We start from the raw sequence: 25424 nt of genomic DNA on the forward strand, positions 1-25424 counted from the left end.
TTAAATATCCCTCCCCTCAATGTTAAAACTGTACTTGTAAAAGAGAAAACAGGCTTTCACTGCCATGCACAGGCATGGATAGAGGCTGGCTGGAAGAATGGAAATCTTGAAGCACATACACGTCTTGCCAAGAAGAGATCCTTTGCAAGCCTGAATCTCATCCTTCCCCAGGAGACACTGATGGCAGATGACCTCCAGGTGTCCCTCAGCTAAACCAAACACTCAAGCAGCCACTTGCTCTGTGAGGTCACTCGGGTGCCTCCGGGGAACACAGACCATGACCATCTGGGTGAGCTCCTGGCTAGTGCTGCTGCAGCTGCCCTGGATGGGGATGTGGAAGAATGCACTTTGCAAGCCAAGCACTGGACAAGATCCTTTCCTAATAGCTGGTCTCATACACTTCTCATGCCTCACACACTGTGAAGCGTTTGAGTTTGAAAATAGTCAGCTCAGAGTTGTCCTTCATCTGTTCATGTCTATGTGAGGTGGATCATACATGAATGCTCTGGTAACCAGCCTCAGGGGCTTTGCTTCATTCTGCAGCCATCTCCACTTAGAGACAACATAAACATACCCTGGGAAGGAAGAAGGGAGCATCTAGGGATGTTATAGTGATCTAGATCTTAACCTAGCCATGGCCATATGATTAAACTCATTTGTAAGAGCATCTTTGAACTGCCTTGTGATGTGTGCACTTCAATCCACTTTTTTATGCATACATTATTTCAATTAAATTTCTTTTCTTTTTTTTTTTTTTTTTTTTTTTTTTTTTTTTTTTGGAGACAGGGTGTAACAGTCCTGGCTGTAGACTTACTCTGTAGACCAGGCTGGTCTAGAACTCACAGAGATTCGCCTGCCTCTGGCTCCTGAGTGCTAAGACTAAAGGCATGCACCACCACTGCTCTGACAGACAATTAAATTTCTTAGGGAAACATGAGAAGACCTAGAGGAGAAAGTCAGCAGGCACATTCAGGCACCTATGACAATTGGAGCGGTGTATCCAAAGGAGGACAATGACCTTTAGCTTCTGAGGAAGAAGTGAGGAAAATCCTAGAGTCATCCAGAGCTGGGCTTCCACTGTTGTTGGCGTTCATAACTTTGGCTTTGACCTTAATTGAAAGCCAATGTCAAAGTGAACAGCAGGGAAAGGTAGCTCACTGCTTCTCCAGCAGTCTGTCCCAGTAGACACCAAAGACCATCCCTCTCCACACTTGAGTAATCCCTACCAAATTACCTCAAGAAGGGCTGCGGGATCGCAGCCTCCAAGAGTTCTGATGAGTTCAGAATTGGAAATCATTTGGTCCCCATAACAGCTACTTAAGCATTTTTCGGTTAGGAATCCTTTGCCCCAGACACAAATGGTGGGCTATAAATTATTTATGGACCCAATTAGGGACATAATTGGAGTGGGTCTGGCTGGTTGCCAGAGCACTAATGCTTGTACAGTTTTCATCTTTCAGTTAAACTTTTCTCTGCTTTTCGTTACACTTTGATATTCTAATCTGCTCTCAGAAAATCTGCAAAAGAAAAATGTTCATGACTCTTTCATAAGTTTCTAAAATTGAGCATCCATTCAGAGTCATTGAGCATGCGTGAACTCATCCTGCTTCTCCTTCATCGTGTTCCCATAAGTGTTAGCAAGAGGCACACGCTCACATCTCTTATAAGAAAGGGCTGTGAGGCATGTACATTCTCTTCCTCCTCTGCTGGCACCTCCCTAGGTGCTTCGTGTCCCTTCTCTTCATAGGACTTGTGAGTGTGGCCCTATCGCTTCTGGCACCTTCTGATGATATCATCTCTTTATTAGAATTAACTTTTGTGGGTCTTGATCTGTTTTTCTCCAGACTGCCCTTAAGACACAGACTGAACTTAGTTAATTTCTTCAATATACATATATCTGTCTTTCCTTACTGAAAACTCGAGTGCCTTCATCTTTATTATACCTTGTCCCACACTGACACTCGATGGCCTTCAGACACTAAGACATCCCTCTCAGGGTTTCCATGATAGTTGCCGAGAGACATTTCTTTGTCTGGCCCACTCCTTTCTCAGCACTTCTCTTTGGTCTCTGTTATCTCCCAAGTCATGTCCATCACAGAGCCCAGAAATGTGAAGAATACCTACATCTACAGTAGAGATATATTTAAAAGTCTGCTGGTCTCTCAAAAAGCTTTCCACAGTGCAGCCATTTTACTGGACTGGCCCAAGGCTTTCAGCCCAGGAATTTTATCTTATCATTGTTCACAGGGCAATGGAACAGATGCCCACAAAGACCAGGGACCCTGACCTCTCAAGATGGTATGTCACCATATTCAATTGGTGTTTGCTGCCAGTTGGCATGACAAATCCAAATGTCTCTGGGGAGTTTGGGCCAAGAGCCAGAAGAAGACTTCTAGGCAACCAGAACTCTTCCTAGAGTTAGGCTGAGGTGACCCTTGCAGCCATCTCTCATGGATGCTGTCAACTCAGTCTTTGGAGTTTTGCATCTCAGCATGTTTCCACCTTCATCTAAATCTCTATCCTGGCTGGGCACATGCTGCCATAGAAACGTTGATAACATTGTAATAGATACAGCTCTAGCCCCACACTGAACACAAGCTACTGAGGCCACCCAGGAAAATGGTTTCACCTAGCACCATACTCCCTCATAGCAACATCTGTCTTCCAAAGACTGTTGTATTCAGAGAGACAAAACTTTCCATTTTGACTCACCATGAAGGGTAAACTGAGTCTGGATCTCCCTGGGAAGTTGGTGGAGACATTTGTCACAAACACATCAACACTCCAAATCATTAACCGGCCCTCTTTGCTCTCTCCTAGGTGCTGATCTTCTAGCAACAACTCTTGTCGTAGAGCCTATTTCCAGAAAAACGTGGTCTGAGAATATTGCCACACTCATACAGAATCCACGGGACTTCTGACTGACTTAGAAAAATGTGTTTTATAGTTAAATTATCATTTGAAAATGGCTATCTTCACTGGATGGTAGTGGCACACACCTATAGTCCCAGCACTCAGGAAGCAGAGGCAGGCAGATCCCTGTGAGTTCGAGACCAGCCTGGTCTACAAGAGCTAGTTCCAGGACAGGCTCCAAAACCACAGAGAGAGAGTCTCAAAGGCTCCAAAACCACAGAGAGAGAGTCTCAAAAAACAAAACAAAATGGTCTATCTTCTCCTTTCATACTGTCTCAGAGTTTTTTATTTCTGTGAAAAGACACCATGACCACAGAAACTCCTATAAAGAAAACATTTAATTGAAGGGGCTCACTTACAGTTTCAGAGATTCAGTCCATCATCATCATGGCAGGGAGCATGGCAGCGTGCAGGCAAACGTGGAGCTGGAGCTGAGAATCCTACATCTTGCAGGCAACAGGAAGTTGACTGAGACACTGCACAGTTTCCTGAGCATAGGAAACTTCAAAGCCCATCCCCACAGTGACACACTTCCTCCAACAAGGGCATGCCCACTCCAATAAAGTCATACTTTCTAAGAGTACCACTCTTATGACATTATGGGAGCCAATTGCATTCAAACTACCACATATACCCTCAAGGGGTCCCCTCAATGGTGGCCCTGTGTATACCTGCTTATCCATTCATAACTTCACTCCTCCATTCAACAAACATCACTTGAACACTATGATTGATGAGTCATACAAGTGTATAATTCCAAGTCTCAAATATAATTGAGAGATAATATAACATGTTCGACAGATGTTGGTGGCACACACCTCTAATTTCAGCCCTCAGGAGGCAGAGGCAGGCAAAACTCTGGGAGTTTGAGGCCAGCCTGGTCTACAGAGTGAGTTACAGGACAGGTTCCAAAACAATACAGAGAAACCCTGTCTAGAAATGTATGTATGTATGTGTATGTATGTACGTATGTGTGTGTGTATGACCCTCTTTAAAAGTTTTAAAACTTACAAACATTTTATATCTATTATCTTTTTAGTATCTATTATATTTGCAGTCACAGTGTAATGGAGTCAAAACTAAAATTTGCATTTTCATGAGTTTAAATGAGCTTCTCAAGATTTTACAAGAAGTAAGTTGTGCTTGAAATCCATTTATTTGAATACAGACCCAAGGGGCTTTTCATGGCTACATTTCAGGCTCAGACAGACAGATGTGAAAAATTAAAGAGTATGTAATTAAGTGATACATGACTAAGCCAAACACTATTGTAGACAGACAAGAAAAATGAAGGCAATTGTGTGAAGGGTAATTCCGACATTTCTCCTGCGTCTCTCTGTGGTTATGGTGAGGACCACTGACTGGTTGAGTCCATGCCCAAGCCTAAAAGATGAACTCTAGAATTTGGATTCATTTTGTGTATGTGGTTTGTCTTAGCTGGAGTTTTGCTATGAAGAGACACCATGACCATGGCAACTCATAAACAAAAACATTTAATTGGGGGTGGCTTACAGTTTTAGAGTTTCAGTCTATTCTCCTTATTGTGGGCCATGGTGGCATGCAGGCAGACAATGGTACTAGGTAAGTAGCTGAGAGATCTATGTCTTGATCTACGAGCAACAGGGAGTGAACTGTGACACTGGGTAGCTTGCGCATAAGAGACCTTAAAGCACACCCCCACAGTGACACACTTTCTTCAAGGCCACACTTACTCCAACAAGGCCACACCTCCTAATAGTGCCACTTCCTGTGGGAGCCATTTTCTTTCAAACCACCACAGTTGATAATTATTTTAGTGGTGGTGGTGGGGAGTGTTCTCACTATGTAGCATTGGCTGGTCAAGAACTGTCTCTGTAGAGCAATTTGGCCTCAGCCCCCTGAATGTTAGGGAGACCAGTGTGTGCCACCATACCAGGAAAGATTCATTTTTTTTAGAGAGGTTTGTCTACATCTTTTTAGCCTTCCTCACAAACTAATCTGGCATCCTAGGTCTTAATAGTATAGTGACGGGCTTTCAACTGTCTATGACTCCAATTCCAGGGCTTCTGACCAATGATCATACAATTAAAAGAAAATACAGAAAATAGAATAGTAGCAAGGAATTAATCATGACGTTCAAAAGCCGAGAGGTCGAAGGTTTCATTAAGCTGAAAGGTCATCTCAGTTATCAAGAGGTGGTAGCTAGAAAATGGGCTGTTTGAGTTTTTGTTTCAGAAGTCACGATGTAGGGCTTGGTCCTTGAAATGAAGGCCTGTCTGAGCTGAAGTCATTGGAGATGATTACATCAAAAAATGAGAATTCTGAGTGGCCAATGACAACCTGTAAGGAAGTGGAAATCACCCAGACTGAAGCAGATGTTGAAGGGAGGGCATGACTGTGGATGAGACATCCTGGTGAAGACATTGGTGAATGACAATGAGAGAAGGAGGAGAAAGGAAGTGATCCTCAAAGGAAAAGGAACTTTCTAGAAGAACAGATTGGAATCCGGCAGTAGGGACAAAGAGAACATCAACCCCACTTCCTGGCCCTGAAGTCACTGCTATGAAAGGAGAAAAGACACAAAAAACAGCTGCCACTTGAGATGGCTGTCAAGGAGTATTCTTATAGGAGGGTCCATTAAGTTCAGAAGGAAGAGGAGTGTTCTGGGAAGACGTGATGACATCAGAAAACTTGGCAGCATTCCCAAGCATACATGGAAAGTCTTGAGGGTGTCCATATTGGAGACAGATTTAATAGGACACGAAAGAGTCTGAGTGACAATGGAGCTCCTGAGATGACTTAGGCTCGGAAGCCCAGAAGCAGGGATCCAGATGCTCACAGTGTTTCTCCATCTGGATGTCCTATGGTACCTCATGACAACTTGCATCTCAGCCTGTGGCGTCTTATACACACAGCATACAAATGTGACAAATAGAATCATCTATTTTCCTCTCAACTGCAAAGGCTATGTCACCAACTCTTGTTGATTTTACTTATGAACTGTGTCCTTCCTCTCCTTTCTGCTAAGGGTCTTCTCATTAATCCTGCCTGATGTTACCATCCCCAACTCCTCCACACTATGACTGACTGGGAAGGAAAATCTGACTCATAGCTCTTTCCTTTAAAGCCTCGCTGGCTCCCTGGGCACTGAGCAGAGCGTGTCACATGACCCCAATCATCTTCCTGATGGGGGATGTCTTTCTGTATGTTGTGACTATGTTTCTCTTATTGGTTGATAAATAAAGCTGTTTCAGTCAATGGCTTAATAGAGTAAAGCCAGGTAGGAAATCCAAACAGGGATAGAGAGAGGCAGTAAGCAGAGTCGAGGAGATGCCATGTAGCCACCGGGGAGTCAAGATACCAGGGCATCACCGCCAGTAAGCGAAGGCCACGTGGGGATACACAGATTAACAGAAAGGGATTAATAATTGAGAGCTATCCAGTAAGAAGCCTAAGCCATTGGTTAAACGATTGAAACAGATATTAAGCCTCAGAGTGGTTATTTCAATAAGTGGCTGCAGGACCCATTGGACAGAGAGAAAACTGGTCCAGTGGGGCAGAGATAGATGGAAAAAGTCTCCTCTTACACCTTTCCAATCTCATTTCCACCTAATTCTCCAATTTGTTATTCCTCATGGATCTCCCAAACACCCCACAGCCCCCCCCCCCAGACCTGGCCTGTATTCCTACAACTCTTTCAGATGCAGAGAATAAAGACACACTGGGTTTTCCTTGGGAAAGGGTTTATTGTCTATCAGAATGGATTTTACCCTGAGTGGCTAGTCTTCATGGCAAAATGGAAACAAGAATCCAGCATGGCCTATAGGACTTAGTGTGGCATTATGGGATTCTTCATGGCCTTGTGGGATTCAGCATGTTGTTTGTGAGGTGAAAATCCACTTGGGCACTCCTAGATTATCTTCTTCTCTGACTAGCATTACTTAACTCATCAGTTGCCTTTCAGGGCCAACTTAGCTTAGCACTCTCTACCTCTTTCACACTGCTTCTGGCTTCTGTTGTGTTTGCCCTGTCCCTATCCTGCTTTTTTCCTGCATATTCTTTGATGCTTGCTGCTATCAACTGCTCATTAGCCTGCTGCTGTGGACTAAAAATCCTTCAAAGAGGGCAGGAGAGGTACCTTAGCTAGTTAAGTCCTTTGCATGTACACAAGAATGAGGACCTAATTCAATTCCTAAAGGCAAGTTTAAAAAAGAAAAACAAAACAAAACACAGGCATAGTGGATATTATAATCTTAATCTCAGAGCTGAGGGGGTGGGGAAACAGGAAGATTTCTGGGGTTCCCTAGCTAGTCAGCCTAACCTAATCAACAAGCCCCAGGCCTGTGAGACAACCTAGCTCTCAATAACAACAAAATAGCAAGTTTGATAGTGCCTCAGGAAAGAGTCTTAAAGTTGTTCTCTGGCTTATACTCATACACTCACACCACATGCATCATGCATACATACACAGACACACACACACATACCACACCGCACCACATACATCTACCTATGCAGTAACTGCATCTTACATATGAAATAAAAAGTATGAACACTCTTGGCCATCCCAATGTCTTTTGTATATCTCAAGTTTTAGATACAAAAGATCTCAATAAAACAAATAGATTTTTTTTTTCTGGGGAAGACAAGATGGAAGAGATGGCTTCATGAGGAAGTATCGTCTAAATAGAGACCCTGAAAGAGTGGGAGAAAGAAAGAGTGGGGGGTCCAGGTGGTGGTGGCACACACTTCTAACCCCAGCATTTCAGAAGCAGGTAGATCTTTGAGTTTGAGACCAGCCTGGTTTATAGAACAAGTTTCAGGATAGCCAGGGCTCCATAAGAAACTCTGTCTCAAAAACAAAAAAACAAAAACAAAAACAACAAAAAAAAAAAAAAAAAAAAAAAAAAAAAAAAAAAAAGAAGAAAGAAAGAAAGAAAGAAAAGAAAAAGAAAAAAGGAAAGGAAAAACAAGTCAGAGAGAGAGCATATATCATTTAAATATGTATATCTTAATATATATACATATAGGATATATGTATATATGAAGACAGAGACAGACAGAGAGAGAGCATGGCTTTGATAAAAATCCCAGAAGCATGACATGGGCAAGGGCGGATCAGGACCATGAGACAGCAGTCCTTGGCTGTAAGCCCCAGGTATCTTTGAGGGGAGGGATGCAGGTGGGAATGGATGGGCACTAGAGACCTCCACAAGCAATAACATCTGAGGAAATTCATCCCAGACCTCAGGTTCATTAATTCCAGGCAGACCAACTGGATCTAGCAAAGCTGATTTAATTTTTAAAAGGAATAAATTAAGAATGAGAGCCTCTTAATTAAGGATGAAAACTCCAAACATCAGAGAGAACAGAAAGCTCATGTAAACATGCCCAGCATGCTCTCTCCATGTAGATGGACTTAGGTGTGAAGCCGATTTCCAAATAGAACAGTGTGGGGTGATGATGATACCGGAGCAAGGAAACTGGGATTTCAATACATAGAGACATTAGTCCCCCATCAGGAGCTCAAGAGAATCCGATGGCACATTCAGTTTGGGCAGCCGGGGACAGTGCAGTTCACTGACACCGCCTCACTACCTCTAGTCAAGACAATGAAGGAAGGGAGGGGTGGCGGTGGTGGGGTCCAGAGCAGGGGAGCCACAGCAGTCACAGAACAGAAGCCATAGCCTCAAATCAACGCAGCCAGCACGGATGGAGGCAATGAATTAATTACGCAGCGCTGTTCTCATATATCTCATATCTTCTCTGTTCTCCTAAACTAAATGCAAAGTCAGGGACTGAGGGAGTCCATGAACTCTGCCCACCTAGGTCAATGGCCAAGGCCAGAGCAGGGTGGAGCATCCAACAAGGAACTGGTGTATTCTTCACAGCCAACAGCTTCATCTACGACAGGAAGTGCCCAGGATCCCTGAGCAACTCTTGGATGGATGCTGGTTCTTCCTTGTGGAGAACTCATCTTCCTTCACATTCTGAGGGCTCTGCCCTTTGGGGACATGCATTTTCTTCACAGAACTTCTTTGAACACCGATACTCTTTTCTCAACCTTGGCCCAGTCTGGCTGGCATAGAAAGGCTTTGTTTGTTCTTGCCTTTGGGGGTCCTGAATGACTATTTCTAGAGAGCATTCTGTGTGTATCATTCCCATCCATTATGGATTAACAACTATGGTGAAGTCTGAGAATTAAACTGTGCCTTCTGGCCACATGAATGGCTTTGAATTAAATTCTGTACTCATCAGAGATTGGAGACGCTAATGGTAGCCAATAATGCTTAGATATTTGAGAGAAACCAGTTAGGAAAGTATTACATTGGTGATCGGAAGGGGGAACAGAAGACGGTTTTAAAGACTTCTTGGGTTCCAGGAGATGCTCAATGGGTAAAGGCGTTTGCTGGTCGAGCCTGACGAACTGAGCAGAGAATAAACTCCCAGAAGTTTTCCTCAGGTGTGTACCTCCATATCTGTGACAAATGTGCATGCACACGCACATGTACATGCAAGCACAAATATTTTTAAAGGTGTTTTGAAAGAAGGCATACTAAAGGGGAAACAAAATGTCTAGAAGAAGATGAATTTTGGGGGATTATAATGTTTGAGGGGCAGAAGAATTCCAAGAAGGATGATTCCTGGTCATTATTAGCTATCTAGTTTTTTTTTTGTTGTTGTTGTTTTTTTTTTTTTTTTTTTTTTTTTTTTTTTTTTTTGAGACAGGGTTTCTCTGTGTAGCCTTGGCTCTCCTGGATTTCTATGTAGACCAGGCTAGCCTGGAACTCAAGGAGATGCACCTGCCTTTTTCTCCTGAGTGCTGGGATTAAGGGTATGCACCGCCGACACCAGGCCTTTATTTTTTTTAAGAACAGTGACACTACCTGCAACTGTTCTGTCTCGTGCTGGATGGCACTGGGGGTGGCCCATTTCCTCCCCTTGTGCATATTGTTCCCATGCCTCTTCAGATCCCAGGCCTTGGCAAATGCCTAGGTGCAGGAGCCACACATGAAAGGCTCTTCCCTCTGTGTCTCCTTTCATGGTCCTTAAGGTAAGACTTGTGTTTGAAGGCTTTGTCACACATGTGACACACATATAGTCCTTCGTTGCTGCGAGCCCACTTCTTTAGGCCTGGGGCGCGGATAAATGACTTCCCACACACCTCATGGCTGTAGGGCTTATACTGTAGGGTTTTCAGGTGGGACTGAGTGGTGAAACCCTTTGTACACAGTTCACAAACACTTGGCCTGTCTGCCATGTGGAGATTTTCATGTTTCCTCAATCTGCCCTGCCAGAAAACGTCTTACCACACGCTTGGCAGGCAATCTGCTCCCAGTGGTAACCGTAAAGCCAATACTCAAACTTCATGTCACTGGCAGCTGTTGTCCAGTCTGGAGTCTGTTCATCCTTCCCTGCACCCATCCTATCGTTAATGTTAAGGCTTGAGGGGTCTGAGACCCCAAATCTTTGGACTCAGGGGTCTCCATGGATTCTACTTCCTGGCCGTAGCAGTTCACATTCTGGACTTCCTACCCCCCCATCCCCCCACCCCCCACCCCTCCACCCCGCCCGTTCAAAATTGCTTACTGACCCCTGAGGGTGGTTGTGGGACACTTTCCATCCTCCTGACTCAGGCGAGTGCCCTACTGTGTCATCTGAAGGACTGTCATCCTGGTCCCCGATCTCTTCCACATCATGACCCTGAGTGTCAGCGGCATCCCGGATGAGGCGATTTAATGTGAGGCAGTACTTACTCGACAAGAAACAAGTGATTCTTGAGATGTTTTTTTAGTTGATGGATGATCAAGCTTTGGGGCTGTCTGGGCACTCCGTTTCTCATAAAGAAGATGCTGAAATGAATTTAAGATCTTTCAAATGTGTAAATAGTAGTGTTGGTCCTGTGTGTTTCAAGAAAAAAAGAACAGTTATACTTTTTTCTTTTCTTTTTCACATTGGATTAAAATACCTTTCATTGGCAACAAACATCAAACTGTCTTAACCAATATTGAAAATTAAACATTTATGTTTTCCAAGTATGTTTTATCACTGGCTGCAGTTTTCAGTAGAAGCTGACTACTGGCTTTTCATAGCCATAAATCAGAATTATGAACTTTGTTTCAGATCCGGCATACTAAATGTGCTTTTAACTATTTCCTTAGGAGTATATTGAAATGCGGGCAGAGTTTGAATTGCATTCTGTGAGAGAGTACTAGACGATTGTTTTAGGGTATGTACAGATGTAGAAAGTGCCAACTTTTAAGGTTCATGTTTGGTTCTTAAGATTTCCTTTTTTAAAAAAATAACACTAAGATGATTTCATTACATGGCTTGCTGTATTATCACCTATTACTACTATTGTGAGAAAAAATTATTTTCAGAATTGCTGTACATGTTATGCCCAAGATTATGAGGTGGGGATGCTACCTTTCAATTTTCTTATTTATCGGTAAAATGTTTTGGTTTAAAATTAATTTTTCCTGAAAGCTCTTTTTCTGTATTGGAGGCAGTCCTGTCAGTATGTTTCTGTGTTGTAAGGAGGGGACCGACTGCTGTTCCCAGCCTGTGTTGACCAAAGCAAACATGAAATGAGCTGACAGCCTGTTGATAGCTACTTCAACAAATCATATTTTGAATACACACACATACATACATACATGCATACATATATATATATATATATGTTTATATATAAACACTGACACATCCAAACATTAGGCAGAGCTGCTCAGGGACTCATACAGTAGGAAACCCCATCCAGACTTAATGGAAGAGGAGGTGTCTAGTCTCACTGCAGCTTGATAGTTCGTGGCTGGCTGATGTCCATGGGATGCCCACCCGCATCTGAACAAAAACCATAGAAGAGGAGTGGGTGAGGTGAGGGGACTGGGGAGAGGGAAGGGAGGGGACACTTCAATTGGGATGTTAAAACAAACAAACAAAAAAGAACACTGATACATTTTAATCTTTAAAAAATAGATAAAATTAGTGGCAGGCAGTGATGACACACACCTTTATTCCCAGCACTCAGACGGCAGAGGCCAGCTTGATCTACAGAGCAAGTTCCAGGACAGCAAGGCTACACCAAGAAATTCTGTCTTGAAAAACAACAACAACAAAAAAGAATAAAATAGATAGAATGGGATACCATCTCTATTACAGACATGCAAGGCATTTATATTCTACCTTTGAAATGTTTGGATTTTTTGTGTGGCTATTACCTTTATTTCTTATGAAAGTCCACAATTTAAACTGAACAGATTGGCTTGTAGGCTTTGAGATCATTGCAATCATTATTTTATGAACCTTTTCTGAACAAGACTTTGTAGATAGAAAGATGAGTGTGCTCCGGCATTCTCTTGTCTTTAATGAGTCTGATTACTATGATTACAGGGTAGATAGTAAGGTGTGTGTATGGACTCAGGGTATGCAAGTGGTGTATGGACTCAGGGTATGCAAGTGGCTCTGAACTCTCAAAGTTCAAGTTGCTTAACTAAAGCCTCATGGCTGTTTAGGGACGATGCCAGTAAGATTATCTGAGTACCTTTATTCTCACTTAAGTGCAGTTGGCTTTAAATTTCACAAGCAATCTTGAGCGTGAGCAATGGATGTCCCTAAGAGTGATAACTAGTGTCTAGTTAGCATTAGCATCAAGTCAAGCAAATGTCTGTGGTGCTGGATGCTAGAGTTTGTCTGTGAATGACAGATGTGTGGTTCCAGCTTCACGGAGCTCAGGTTAGCCTCTACTCATCTGTGTTCTAACTACATATGAATATGAAAATTGCTCTATACAATGTACCTTGTGTTACTGGAATGTGGGGCAATCACACAGCCAATTACCTCCCCTTCCTGTCTTGTTCTTTTCAGTAAACTAACTTCAAGAAACCAACCCAAAGGAATTCTCATTTCCTATGCTTTAATTGGCTTGACCTGCCATGAAGCCATCTGTCCTGGCTCGGTTTTATGTCTACTTAACACAGGCAGAGCCATTTGGAAAGAGAACTTTCCTTCCCTCTGAACAGACTGGCCGGTAGGCAAGCCTTCAGGGAATTTTCTTAAGTGATTGATATGAGAAGGCCCAGCCCATTGTGGGTGGTGCCATCCCTGGATCTGTGGTCCTGGATAGTATAAGAAAACAGCCTGAGCAAGCCAAGTAAACAGTATTTCTCCATGACCTTTGCATCAGTTCCTGCCTTGAGTTCTTGCCTTGACTTGAATGATGGACTACAAGCCATAAGATGAAATGAATAATTTTCTCCCAAGTTTCCTTTGGTCATGTCATTTTGTCACAACAACAGAAACCCTAAGATATCATCTCAACTGATTGGTTCATAGACTTAGCTGATGCCCTGTTTAAAGAATGCTGGACATGTGGGATTCCCTCCTTCTAGGTCTATAGTTAAGTGGCAATTACACAGAAGATGCAATTGATCCCATGAGGTTCTTCCAGCCTTTATAACTCAGCCCTATTTTCTACCTCCTGATTTTTAGCCACCTAATTAGCACACTCACTAGTGAGTACCCAAAGATAGTGAGGAAGAAGAAGCCATATTATCTCCTCTAGCATATTTGGTGGTTCCTCTACCAACTCCTAGGCAACTCTACCAATGCATAGGCAAACTAAATAACTATATAGCTTCTCAAAAGGGCTTGGCTGTAGAATATTAAGGTGGACATTGCACTATATATGCCTTATTGCATAACCAATGTCTTGCTTGAGTAGTATGTTGTTGATACTTGAATGTTGTTAATAATGATGAAAAGGCAATGAGGTCACATAGAATTGTCTGAGCAAACTATAAAATGTAGGAGTCAGTAATCTGAGTTCTACACCCATCACTTCACATTTAAAATACCCTTTCTCAATATTTATAGCATATGCTTAGAGATGAGATAAAGACATGTGCCCATTCCTCAGGATATTTTCTATACACATAGGCATTCTTGAGTATATTATACTATATGCATAAATGTGTGATTGGATTGAATTTGTAAAATTACTGACTCTAATCCTTTCCTTAAACATATTTTCTTTCACTATGAATATGACAGTTAACATTATGTTCCTAATAGAGACTCCTGACATTAGAAGAGACCGCTAGTCTTACCCTCTGCTTCCATAATTAACTCTGACCATGTGATCTGTGGCTTTCATTTCTTTGCTTGCATTCAGGGATAATAAAATGAGTTTACAGTGCCTCAGTGGTACCAAAGGACTGCTATTCAGTTGCCAACCCAGGTGATCCCATGTTTAAGATGCATTAGATGCAGGATTCTTCTGTGTAAATCCATACACATTGCACTGAGTTCCACTGATGAGTCAGTTATTAGAAATCAATTAAAGATGAAAAAGATGAAAGTCTAGGGCTAAGGAGTTTAAGAAATGACAGTCTGGTGGGAGTGGTTTAAATTCCTCTGTTGTTCATATTCTTGTTCACTGTTGTGTTGCGTCATGCCCCCTGGGCAGGGGCAGCTCAAGAAGCGGGACTAGCAGGATAGAGTTAAGTTATACACTTTCTGCTTTTCAAAGTGGATACTACTTTCAGATTTGTGCAGTAAATCATTATGGGGAAGAAGATAGCATGGATTCTCAACTGTGGCTGTGCATTGGGGAAGAATTTTTTTTTTCATTCCCACACTATACCCTTATTAATCAGAATTTCTGGGGGATCAAAATAGGCGTCAATTTTTAATTTATTTTATATATTATTATTATTATTATTGCCTTGGGAGAAATTCTAAATTTGAAGATTCATTTCAAGTGATGGTCATTAAGCAATTTTGGTGCCTGAGTGCAATCACAAATATTCAATGGCAAAAGGGTTGGGGTAGAGTCTGGGTACCAGGAGTCATATAAGTTCTCAGGATGACTCCAGTGTGTAGCAAGATTGGTAACCACTGGTAAGAACAAAGCAATAGCTATATAAAATGAACATATATTTTAGCCATGGAAATTCTACCTTCTTGTCTATCTTCTTTACCCTTTCTCCCCGGCCTTATGAAAGAGCAACCCAGGCAGAAGAGTGGCTGGACACATTTCTTTAGCTAGTGAGAGAGCTCTAGGTGGCATTGCAAAGCTGTATGCCCATTATGTAGATCTTCTGAGGATTCCCCCATAAGAAACTACTCCAGCAATGAGGTCAGCACCTGAGCATTAGATCTTCAGAGATGGGAAGGTCTCTCTCTACCTGTGTCTGAGGTGTCACATGCCCCTCACATAGAAGGACCAGATCATTTGCCTGACAGAGACGAAGCAGCTCCAACTCACACCAGAAGCTGCAGCTTCAAAAAGACCATGATGAGACTTGATTGTTCTCCTGCCGGAGGATGCAGATAATGAAAGGCCACTCTCCAAAGTGACTCCAAACTATTGCCACAAGCGAATCCCACCTAGAGGAAACACAGGCAGCATCCGGGCCAAAGCTCCAGCTGTGTTTTATGAGAGCAGAAGCAAAGCTCTAAGATGGAGCCAGACTGGTTAACCTTTAACCCAGTGGTTAGATGTTAAAAGGCAGTAAGGATTTCATGGTGGGCTAAAGGAAACCTAACTAATGCAATGATGTTTCTTTATATTTTTTATGTTTTCCTCAATCTCACTCTCCAGATGCCTGTTTTAAGGCATAAAGCTGAAGTTGAAGCCTTATAAGTGAGCAATGCCTGGGAAAACCTTATGCTTTTATTTGTGTCCTTTGTGAAATTGTATTGTAGTAGCAGGAGGAATGAATGCAGTCTCCTGTCTGCCTGGTAGGCAAGGACTATGGTGTCTTGTTTCTGGAATGATGAGATGGCAATGTGGCAGAAGTTCAGGGAGGTGGTTGGTGTGGAAAGTGAGCCATTGCCAAGTTTTAAATACTTCTCTTACCTTGGGAAGTGTACCAGCACCATGGCTCTAGGGCAGTCCCCCCATCCAACATCCAACTTGCTCGGATGCTCACCCCAATGGTACTCATTAGACAGTGTGATCCGTGGAGCTTCATTTCCCCTTTTGATTAGCTTGTTATCTGCCTACAGAGCTAAGCCCTAATTAATGAATTCCCAGATGGGAGATGAACCCTCCATTGCCAGCAAGCCCCTTCCTCGGAGGATCCTTTGCTTCCCAGCAGAAAGGGGCAGACATTTGGCTGCTGTCCAGCCCTGGGCTTCACAATTCCACTTTGATAAAGCCTTGGAGAGTTTCTCTCAGAATCCACTTCCTCAATCACCGGCATTTCAGAGGTAATTACACTGATTTAATGCACCTGGCTTTCTTTTACACTTAAAACCTTAGTGACTGGGAAAATACTGGTCAGCGTTTATGTGAAAGCCAGGGAGCCAATGATATTTAAGCTCCGGGAAACACATTGAGTCACAGTGCAAGAGTCGTCTGCAGCCCTGGAGAAAACATTCTGACCTCCGGCTGTGATGGTGCCAACACCATGCTGAGAATCGCTATGCTGGACAACCTGTGGACCCAAGCTGTTGTCTTAACAGTTTGTGTGTAGCCATACAGCTCTGCTGGCCCTTGTTAATGCCAATGAGAGAGTGTGAGCTTGGGTCCTCTCCTTAGGAGGCTGTGAGAAGAATGGCTAGGAGAATGAATTCTAGATTCTAGAGCCAGGTACCCTGGACTGAAGAGTCAGCCTCTAACACTGATTACACATAGGGGTTTGGATAGGTAATTATTCCCTCTATGCTTCCTTCACTATAAAATAAGGAAACTACCCTATTTTAGCTTTGTATGTGAGCCACTTGGGTCTCACTGTCAGGGATAGTGGCGTCACTGTTACAGATGGTATCTAGAACTCAGACGCTTAAGTGTCCCACATGCAATCTATGCTGAGAAGGGCTGTCAGCTGTAAACATGAAGGCTTGGAACTCCAGGTGTAGCCTTTGGATCTGCAGCACTGGTCTTGATGACGAATTTGCTTGAAATGTGGGCTGCCCCATATCCTTTGCAAACACACTGACTGCATTTTATTCAGATACCTCGGTGGTTGGCATGTGTCCCAGCTGCAGAGGAACTGGACAAAGCACATAGTGTTAGCCTGGCGCATAGTAGGAGCACATCAGGGAAGATGGCAGCTTCGTAATTATCACTGGATAGTCAGGCAATGTATTAGACAGAGGAGACAATGTCAGAGAATTGATTTTGAGGTGTAGGGGATTGGTGCTACCATACCTGCCAATACCCACCCATCAAAGACTACTGGAGGAAGATAAAACAGGTTTTTCAGCAAAGCTGGGCACACACCAGAGGAATCATGGGGCTCCCCAGTAGAGGGAATTAGAAAAAAATGATAGTATTTGGGTTTATACCAAAATGTTTTATAAAAGAGAGTTTTGAAAAGCAGGGGACAAGCTTGGTGATAGCAGAATACACCTTTAATGCCAGCACACAGAAGGTGGAGACAGATGGATCTTTGAGTTTGAGGCCAGCCTGATTTACTGAGTGAGTTCCAGGACAGCCAGGCTATATAGAGAAACACTGTCTTGAAAAAGCCCAAACACACACACACACACACACAGAGAGAGAGAGAGAGAGAGAGAGAGAGAGAGAGAGAGAGAGAGAGAGAGAGAGAGAGAGAGAGAGAGAGAAGCAGGGGATAGTTCTGGATCTACTGCTGTCATGGGCTAGGAACTATCAAGTGACTGAGTATCTTAGTGATTTTTATCCAGCTGGTAGGTAGATTAGCATAGCATTGGAGTCATACCCTGTAAAGGAAGAGGACAATATTGAGTAAATTAGGAAGCTGCAGAGTGCCTCCATGGACACATGGCAGACATGGCCTATCTGACTGTCACTGACATTCTCTGTCATTGCTCATAACAGGCTCCATGCCAGCTGTCAACTGCAGGGCTAAAGCACTTGCTGACATTGGTAACTATAGAATGTGGATTAATTCTGGTCTTTACTCATGCTCACTCCAGGCTGGGATCATCCATCAAAACAAAAGTATTTCTTGGATTATTAATGCTGCAGCAGCAGCTTTTCTTGCTTAATTGGTTACTGATGGCTTCTTCTCAATCCTGATGGATTATGCTTTGGGGAAGATTTTTCTCAGACATTCGTCATTGTAATTTATTTAATAACTCTCCCGTGTAACCAGTTCTCCCAAAGGATTTTATGCTGGGCCCTTTGTATCTCTCCATTTGAGCTAACTGATGAATTGTATTTTTGTACAAATGCATTTATTTCATCAATATTATCAAATGTGTTGACACAGAGTTATGCAAAGCATCCAACGATTTTTTTTAATTTCTTGTTTTGATGTTTCTTCCCTTTGAATTTCTAATATTATATGTCTGATCCTTCCTTCTTACAAATTATCTAGCAATCGATCTATTTTATTTATGTTTTTCAAAGCAGATTTTCAATGTGGGCATGTTGGCTTAGCTCAGCTCTTGAGGGAGAGAGGCAGGAGCTGTTGAGCTCTGTTTCCCTGAAGCTGCACCAGCCTGCAGGTACTGTCCACTGTTCCCACCTTCCCTCCCATGCTGAGCATAGCTCAGAAACCTCCCCAGACCCCATCAGGCTGCAAAAGATCAGCTACCATGGTGAGCTGAATAACCCCTGTCTGTTCTTTATGGCTGTAATACAGTTGAAGACAATAAAAACACAGTTATATATACATATGAAAACTTCACAGCTGGTCTAAAGCATCTAATCAATTTCTCAGTTAGAATTTTTTTTTTCCTCACAATTTTACTGCCTTTGTTGTCTTACAGGCACTTAGTGGAGGGCATCAGTGAAATCAGCTGCCTTTCCCACCCCCAAATATTGCAGATTAATGCATGGGGAGAAAATGACCTTAATTTCAACAGAGGAGGGTTTTAACAGCGTGGGTAAGTCCAGACTGAAATGTTCGATATGCCGCAATCAGAGGGCTGACGACGCTTTCTAAGCAGGAAGTTACGCCCTAAGCCTGCTGCAAAGCAGGTTCAGTCTGGATGAGAAGTGGTTCCAAGAGCCACCAAGGGCCTGAGTAGCCACAGGCAGGGAATCAAAACTGTTCTCTGTTTTCCAGGTAATGCATTATTGATTCCCTGATACCTGTTCAGAACATCAAACCCTCCGCAGCATATAAAATTGCTTTGTGTTAGCCTGAATACCCATTCTAGGCTACATGCAAGATGCCTAAGAAGTAAGACTTTAACCCAAATCCAATACCTCCCATTAGAAACCTGGAGAAATGGGTGGACTTGTACGAAGAGTGCAAAGATAATGCGCAATTTTGCAGATGTTTCCCATAACAATCTGCTATTTCTTCTGACTGTTAAGTTCAACATGTGTCTACAAGGCAAACAATTTGGAACTGTGTTATTTCAGCCAATAAGGACTTCAGTCTTCTAGAGATGTGACATAAACTCCACAGTATCTGCTGTCCACTTGTGCAAGATCTGAAATGGGGATGCCCTGGGCGGTGTCAGGAGGTGCTCTGGTTTCATGAAACTATTCTTGAACTTTCTGTGTGGATGGTTGAATCTGAAAATGTGCACTTGGGGTTTTGTTGTTGTTTATTGCTCCTGGTGTTTTTGAGATAGTTTCACTTACACCGCCGTGAATGGCCTGGAACTCACAGAGCCCTGCCTGCCTTTGCCACCTTAATGTTGGCTTTAAATACATGCACCACCACACCCAGCCAACCTCAGCCCTGGAGATGGGGAGAGCAAACCTAAGGCCTCATGGCTGTGAAACATATAGTCTACCAATTGAATACATCCGCCAGGAAACAAACATTGTTAAAATTTAGACACACAGGAGTGTTTCATCGCACATTTGTTTGTTGGATTTTTGTTGTTTTAATTTAGAAATCCTTGAAGTGTTTTTAAAATTTTAACTTGCTACAACTTGCTGGATCAGCAGTTCCATCCCTGACCTGTTTCCCACTGGGGCTGTTTCTTTATTCTGAATCCCCCAAAAATCTACACACAGAGGCCTCTCTCAAGTTAGGGGGTACTTGGTACCATGAAGCAGTGCCGGCCTGCTCACAGCACACTCTAGGCCCAATAAAAATCCACCTTGATTTCTAGGTTGGAACAAGTACCTACAACTCCAAGAGCATTTATAGTAATTTTAAAATTTCTTAGTGATGGGCTGAACCTGAGTTTGAGTCCCAACACCCACGTTAGATAGCTCACAATCTCCTATCACTCAAACTCTGGGGAATCAGACATCCTTCTGGCCTCCATAGGCACCTGAACACATGTCTCTACCTCTGTCTCTGTCCGTCTGTCTGTCTGTCCATCTGCCTCTCTCTCTCTCTTTCACACACACACTAAGTAAAGAAATAAATCTTTAAAGATGTTTCAAAACCATATCTACCTTTACAGTCATCATGACCTAAGAATTTTAAAAGTCTCTACAATCTGAAGAATGCTACAGATTTTCTACAGCTGACCCTTGGTTGTTGCTGTTTAATGCACTGTCATGCAGAACTCTCCAAAGTGTGAGAGTGGAATGTCTTCCAGCAAAATACGATGGGCTGGCAGCCCTAGGAGCTGCCTCCTGCCTGCCAGTGCATCCCAAAAGGAGATGCCTTTTTCATCCATGTCCCTTCCTCTCCATTCAGATGAAGGACTCTTAGCACTAGCAGATTGTGTCACAAAAGCAAGGAGAAAACATGTATTCCAAAGTTAACCAAAAATGCAATAAATCTCCCTTCACAGCATAACCACTTCTGTTCACAGATTTTTGTTCATTCCTTTGTTTTAAAAGATCTATTCACTTTTACTTTATGTATGGAAGTTTTGCATGCATGTAGGTCTGTGTACCACATCCATGCAGTGCCTACAGAGGCCAGAAGGGGGTGCAGGATCCCACGGAACTAGAGTTAGGTTTGGTTATTACACTGCCACGTGGGTGCTGGGAATTGAGCCTGGGTCCTCTGGAAGAGCAACCAGCCTTCTTCACCTCTGAACCATCTTTCCAGCTCTACCCCCACCTGGGTTTTTTTTAAACAATAAAATTTATTTATTTTTATTGTGTCTGTGTGTTTTGCCCGCATGTGTGTATATGTCCTGGGAACCAAACCCAGGTCCTCTGAAAGAGCAGCCAGTGCTCTTATCCACTGAGTCACCTCTCCAGGCCATGTCCATATTGTGTAGTCGGTCAATGCATTTTAACCCTTCCGACCTTGCTCGACCTTGGCTATTAACTTTCCTCAGCCCAGCTGTGCACTGTGCAGTGATACAGGCAGCTGCATTCGGGACCGCTAGACCTTATCCCAGGCCCCTGATTTTTAGCCTAGCATAAGGATGTGCCATGCCAGTTCTCTGTGAATGGCACTGGCTGCCAGGCCCAGCAGCATCTGGCTCTTCGTGGGGGTGGTTAACAGCAGCCTGATTGCTTATTTCTTTTTCAACTAAAGTGAATTGTTGGCATTCCACGGGAGCCATTTGTCATATAATGCAGCACCTGGCGCTCAGGGCAGGGGGAGGAAATAATTGATTATCCTAAAGAGTCCTCACTCATAGCATCAGCTGCAATGCTCACAGAGAGTGGGGGAAACCCTATCTTACAAGAAAAGCGCTCTCCCGAGCAAGCCACCGAGCTTCCTGGCACAGACTGTGAGAAAGTGATGAGTGTATACAGGTACTGTTCTCAATTACCAATATTAACTCACTATCCTCAAAGCAGCTCCATGCTGTGGGGGATGGCTGGGGATGTTAGGGGGAAACAGGGTCTTTCTATGTAGCCCAGGCTAGGCTGAAACACTTAAATCCCGCCTCCATCTCTCAGAGGCTAGGGTTACAAGTTGTACAACACATTCAGTATAAGAGGGCTCTAATCATCGGCCTGGATGCTGGGTGTTTGTGAAAACATACCCACTGTTGGCTTGGTATAACTAATCGAGTACTGAAAGAGTCAAACATTCCAAAAGACATTATTACTGAGTTTGCTCATTTTACAGCTCATCTGTAAAGTGAGAGGTGGAGCTTGCAGATGAGCCACATAGCTGAGACTGGCACACTGGAATTGGAACCCAGCAGCCTGGTTCCGGACTCCAGGCTATTGCCTATGAGTCACATCATGTTCAGGGAAAGGCTATGGCCATGCAAGAGAAAGGAGACTATATCGCCACCCACCCCTGCTGGTGGGAGGAGATTCTCTGCAAGGAAGCAGGTCTCCACTCATGAGCCTGCCCCTTGCTCATAGCTTGTTCTCAGAAGAACACTCGGCTCAGTAACACAGGAATGCATCACGGGGCGGAAGAGGTAAAGTTGCTAACACAGCCGAAAGAATAACCTCAGGAGGCCTGCAGTCAGGGAGCCAGCTGCAGGATGTGAAAGGAAACAAAGACAAAGTTGAGCCAGGTAAACACAGAGCAGGTGGACAGTTAGCCAGAGGGCCTGCGTGGAGAGGAGCAGGGAGACCCCAGTGACTTGAGCTGCTACAGGAAAGCCTCGACTTACCAGAGTCTTATCTTCCTTCCCCAAGGTGACATTTAAGAAAATGAGATTAAAAAGTATAAAGATTAGGGCTGGAGAGATGGCTCAGTGGCTAAGAGTGCTTGGTGCTTTTGCAGAGGACCTGGGGTCAATTCCTAATGCCCACAAGGAAGCTCACAGTTCCAAAGGATCTGAGGCCCTCTTCTGGCATCCATGGGTACTGCATATACATGTTGCATATACACGCATGTGACAGGTAGTCGTGAGCATAAAGTAAAAGTAAACAAATCTTTTTTTAAAATCCACAAGATTGTGACCTAGAGAATTAGACTTAGATAGATGCTCACATTCACAGCTCTTTCACTACCCAGCATGGGAAATGATCCATAGTTTCATCTAGGGAAGAGAATATGAAACTTCTGAAGCATGCCTGTGAGTTGAATGGGCCTTGAGACATAAATAATGCATTGCTTGTATCTCTTCATCGACAGTAATGATGGTAATATGCAAAGGCTTTACTATGCACCGGGACCTGCTCAAATGTTAAACAAGAATAGCAGAAGTTAAGTGCCTCCTTAACCACACACCTTAGAGCTGAAGAGCACCCCACAGCTGCAGGACTGCGAGTACCAAGTGAGAGTCTGGGGCAGTATGTGCAGAGCTGTAGACAAAGGAGGCTCTGAGTGCTACCCACAGTGCCCAGGTCCCATGTAAGAACTTCCCCCATTCTGCTACTCTGGCTTCTGTAAGATAAAGATTTATGGGTAAATGGTTTTAAGGGGATTGTCCAAGGAAGTATTGGTAGGGGAGCAGGGAAGTAAGACAGAAGTGAAAGGAGCCAGGACCTGTATGCTATATGACTATTACCCTGAGGGCACTCAGAGCTCAGTCTTGCTGGGCATCTGCAAGACTTCATGGACCACCCCAGAACTGACTACTATTTGATGGAGGACAGGTCCCACTATACAGACTGTCTATGAGCCAAGCATGCTATACCAGGTGAAGAACCACGCCATTTTACAAGAAAAAGGCTGTGGACAAAGGCAAAAGTGAGTATTGATGGGCATTGATGAAGAAAAGGTTTTTGCATGGTCTATCAACCACTGCATCTTGTTTAAGGACTTGAGAGCTCTCCTGTGGTCTGATACAGTAGATTGTATTTCAGGTAACAGCTTCCTGTCAGAAATTGACCAAGAAGTTTGAGCCATACATCAGGGCACCAGGATGGTGACACTCTGGGTCCCTGATACTCAGTGTTTTGGAAGCATAGGGCTGGTGTGGATGAATAACTGTAAAGTAGATTCGGGTCTATGGATTTATACTTTAAGAATAAATTCTATCTGGGTGTAGGGCCCTGCATGGACCCCCAAGGCACCTTGAGCTAGCCTGAAGCTGTTGGCGGGAACTCCTTGCCCCAAGACTATTGTTGGTACTCTTCTCGTGACACACACCTCGTGACAACACATCTTGTGACACACATCTTGTGACAACACACCTCGTGACACACACCCTGTGACAACCATACCTCGTGACAACACAGGGAGGAGCTAAGCCAAAAAATTCCTGTAATTTTCCACTGTGCTATAAGTCGGTATTTAAGCCCGTTCTTGCCCCTCAATAAACAGCATTCGGCATTTGGCGTTCCGACTTTGCCATTGAACGAATGACCCACTGTCTTGTCTTTATTTCAATCTCTAGGCCTTCGCCCGATTCGTGGAACAGATTGTAGCGCGGGCGCTACATCTGGGCATTGGTGGCTCACACCTTTGATCCCCAACAAAGCCATTACCTAGTTTCAATAAGCATTGAATGAAGTACAACCCATCATTATTCATTCCACCCCAATGGATTATTTTAAAACCAACCTCAGATACTTCATTGCCTCTACTAAGTACTCCTAAGGCTAAAAACCAACACACAACTGTTACCCTTAAAGCAATAACTCCTTTATGTAATCAAATACCAATACGCAAATTTCTCATCACAAAGTCATTATCATTCTAATGGAATTAGAACACACAATGTATTGGGCTGATATCACACACACCACACACCTGTGTGTTCTGAGACAGAGTCTCTCTCAGGTTGCCTGGACTTGCCTTGAACTCATGGCAGTCCTCCTGCCTTAGCCTCAAAGGTGCTAGGATTACAAACAAGAACAAACATACTCTGCTAATCTAGATGACATTTGCCTTTTCCAGTAAACCTTGTTTGCTTCTCTATTTTGTGAGACAAAGTCTCTCAGCATAGCCCAGGATGGCCAAAGCAGTCTATGTAACTTGGGCTGACATCAAACTTGTGATCCTCCTGCCTCAGTCTCCAAAGGCTGGTATTATAGGCGTGCACCTTCACACTTGGCTCTACTAGTAAATCTTCTGTTAAATTAGAACAGTTAGAAACTTATAATATTTTATCTTTCAATTTGTGTTTGTAACCAAGAGCTGGTGGATTAATGAAGTATGTGTGTGTGCACAGAAGACCCATGTAATACTTACCGCCACTGTCTTTCACTGCCCGTTTTCATACAATGCTTCGTGGTGCTGCATGAGCGTGGAAATCTGGACCCATGATGTATGACCATACAGAGAGAACTTAGGGCAAATACAGAGAGGCATGCTACAAAACTTGCTGGTTTTATAGAAGTTTTGGTAGAGAGAACATGCCTCAGAAAGTTAAATAAAAACAGTGTGTGTGGGGGGGAGGGGTCATAGCCTCAGCATAGAAACTATTATTGTTTTGCCAAATGGTGTTATTGTCAAACTGCTTTCTAAATAGGTTTGTTCCCACGGACCTATCTCCTTTTCAACCTTGGTCAGAGAAACCCCTTTATGCCATGGACAGCAGTTAATAGAGAAACTCACAACTGATCAAAGTGCTGAGAAAAGTGAGTATGAGTGCTTAACCCTGAGAGGGGCATCTATATCTATCACACACCTGCCCTTGACAGGTGACATAAGAGCCAGACGATGGGCCGAGGGCTGTGAAATGCTGTCTTCTGCGCATGACATGGTGGGTGAACTCATGAACTCACAGCAGCGTGGTTACCGGAGTGAGACCTTCATAAAACCAAGCCACTCAAACTTCCAGCATGGATAGGGAGGGGCTCATGAGGATCTCCCCCAACTGAGATGCCATTGGCAGTTGATACCTTCTGATGGCAGGAG

The 25424-nt window shown here is 43.5% G+C and overlaps 1 pseudogene; it reads right to left on the reverse strand.

Annotated features, from left to right (window-relative positions):
- Window positions 1-977: 977 nt before the first annotated feature.
- LOC127221264 (zinc finger and BTB domain-containing protein 14-like) overlaps window positions 978-25424 on the reverse strand; it is a 35730-nt pseudogene continuing 11283 nt past the window's right edge.

The sequence above is a fragment of the Phodopus roborovskii genome, unplaced genomic scaffold (assembly GCF_943737965.1).
Source record: "Phodopus roborovskii unplaced genomic scaffold, PHOROB, whole genome shotgun sequence".
Classification (NCBI taxonomy): Eukaryota; Metazoa; Chordata; class Mammalia; order Rodentia; family Cricetidae; genus Phodopus; species Phodopus roborovskii.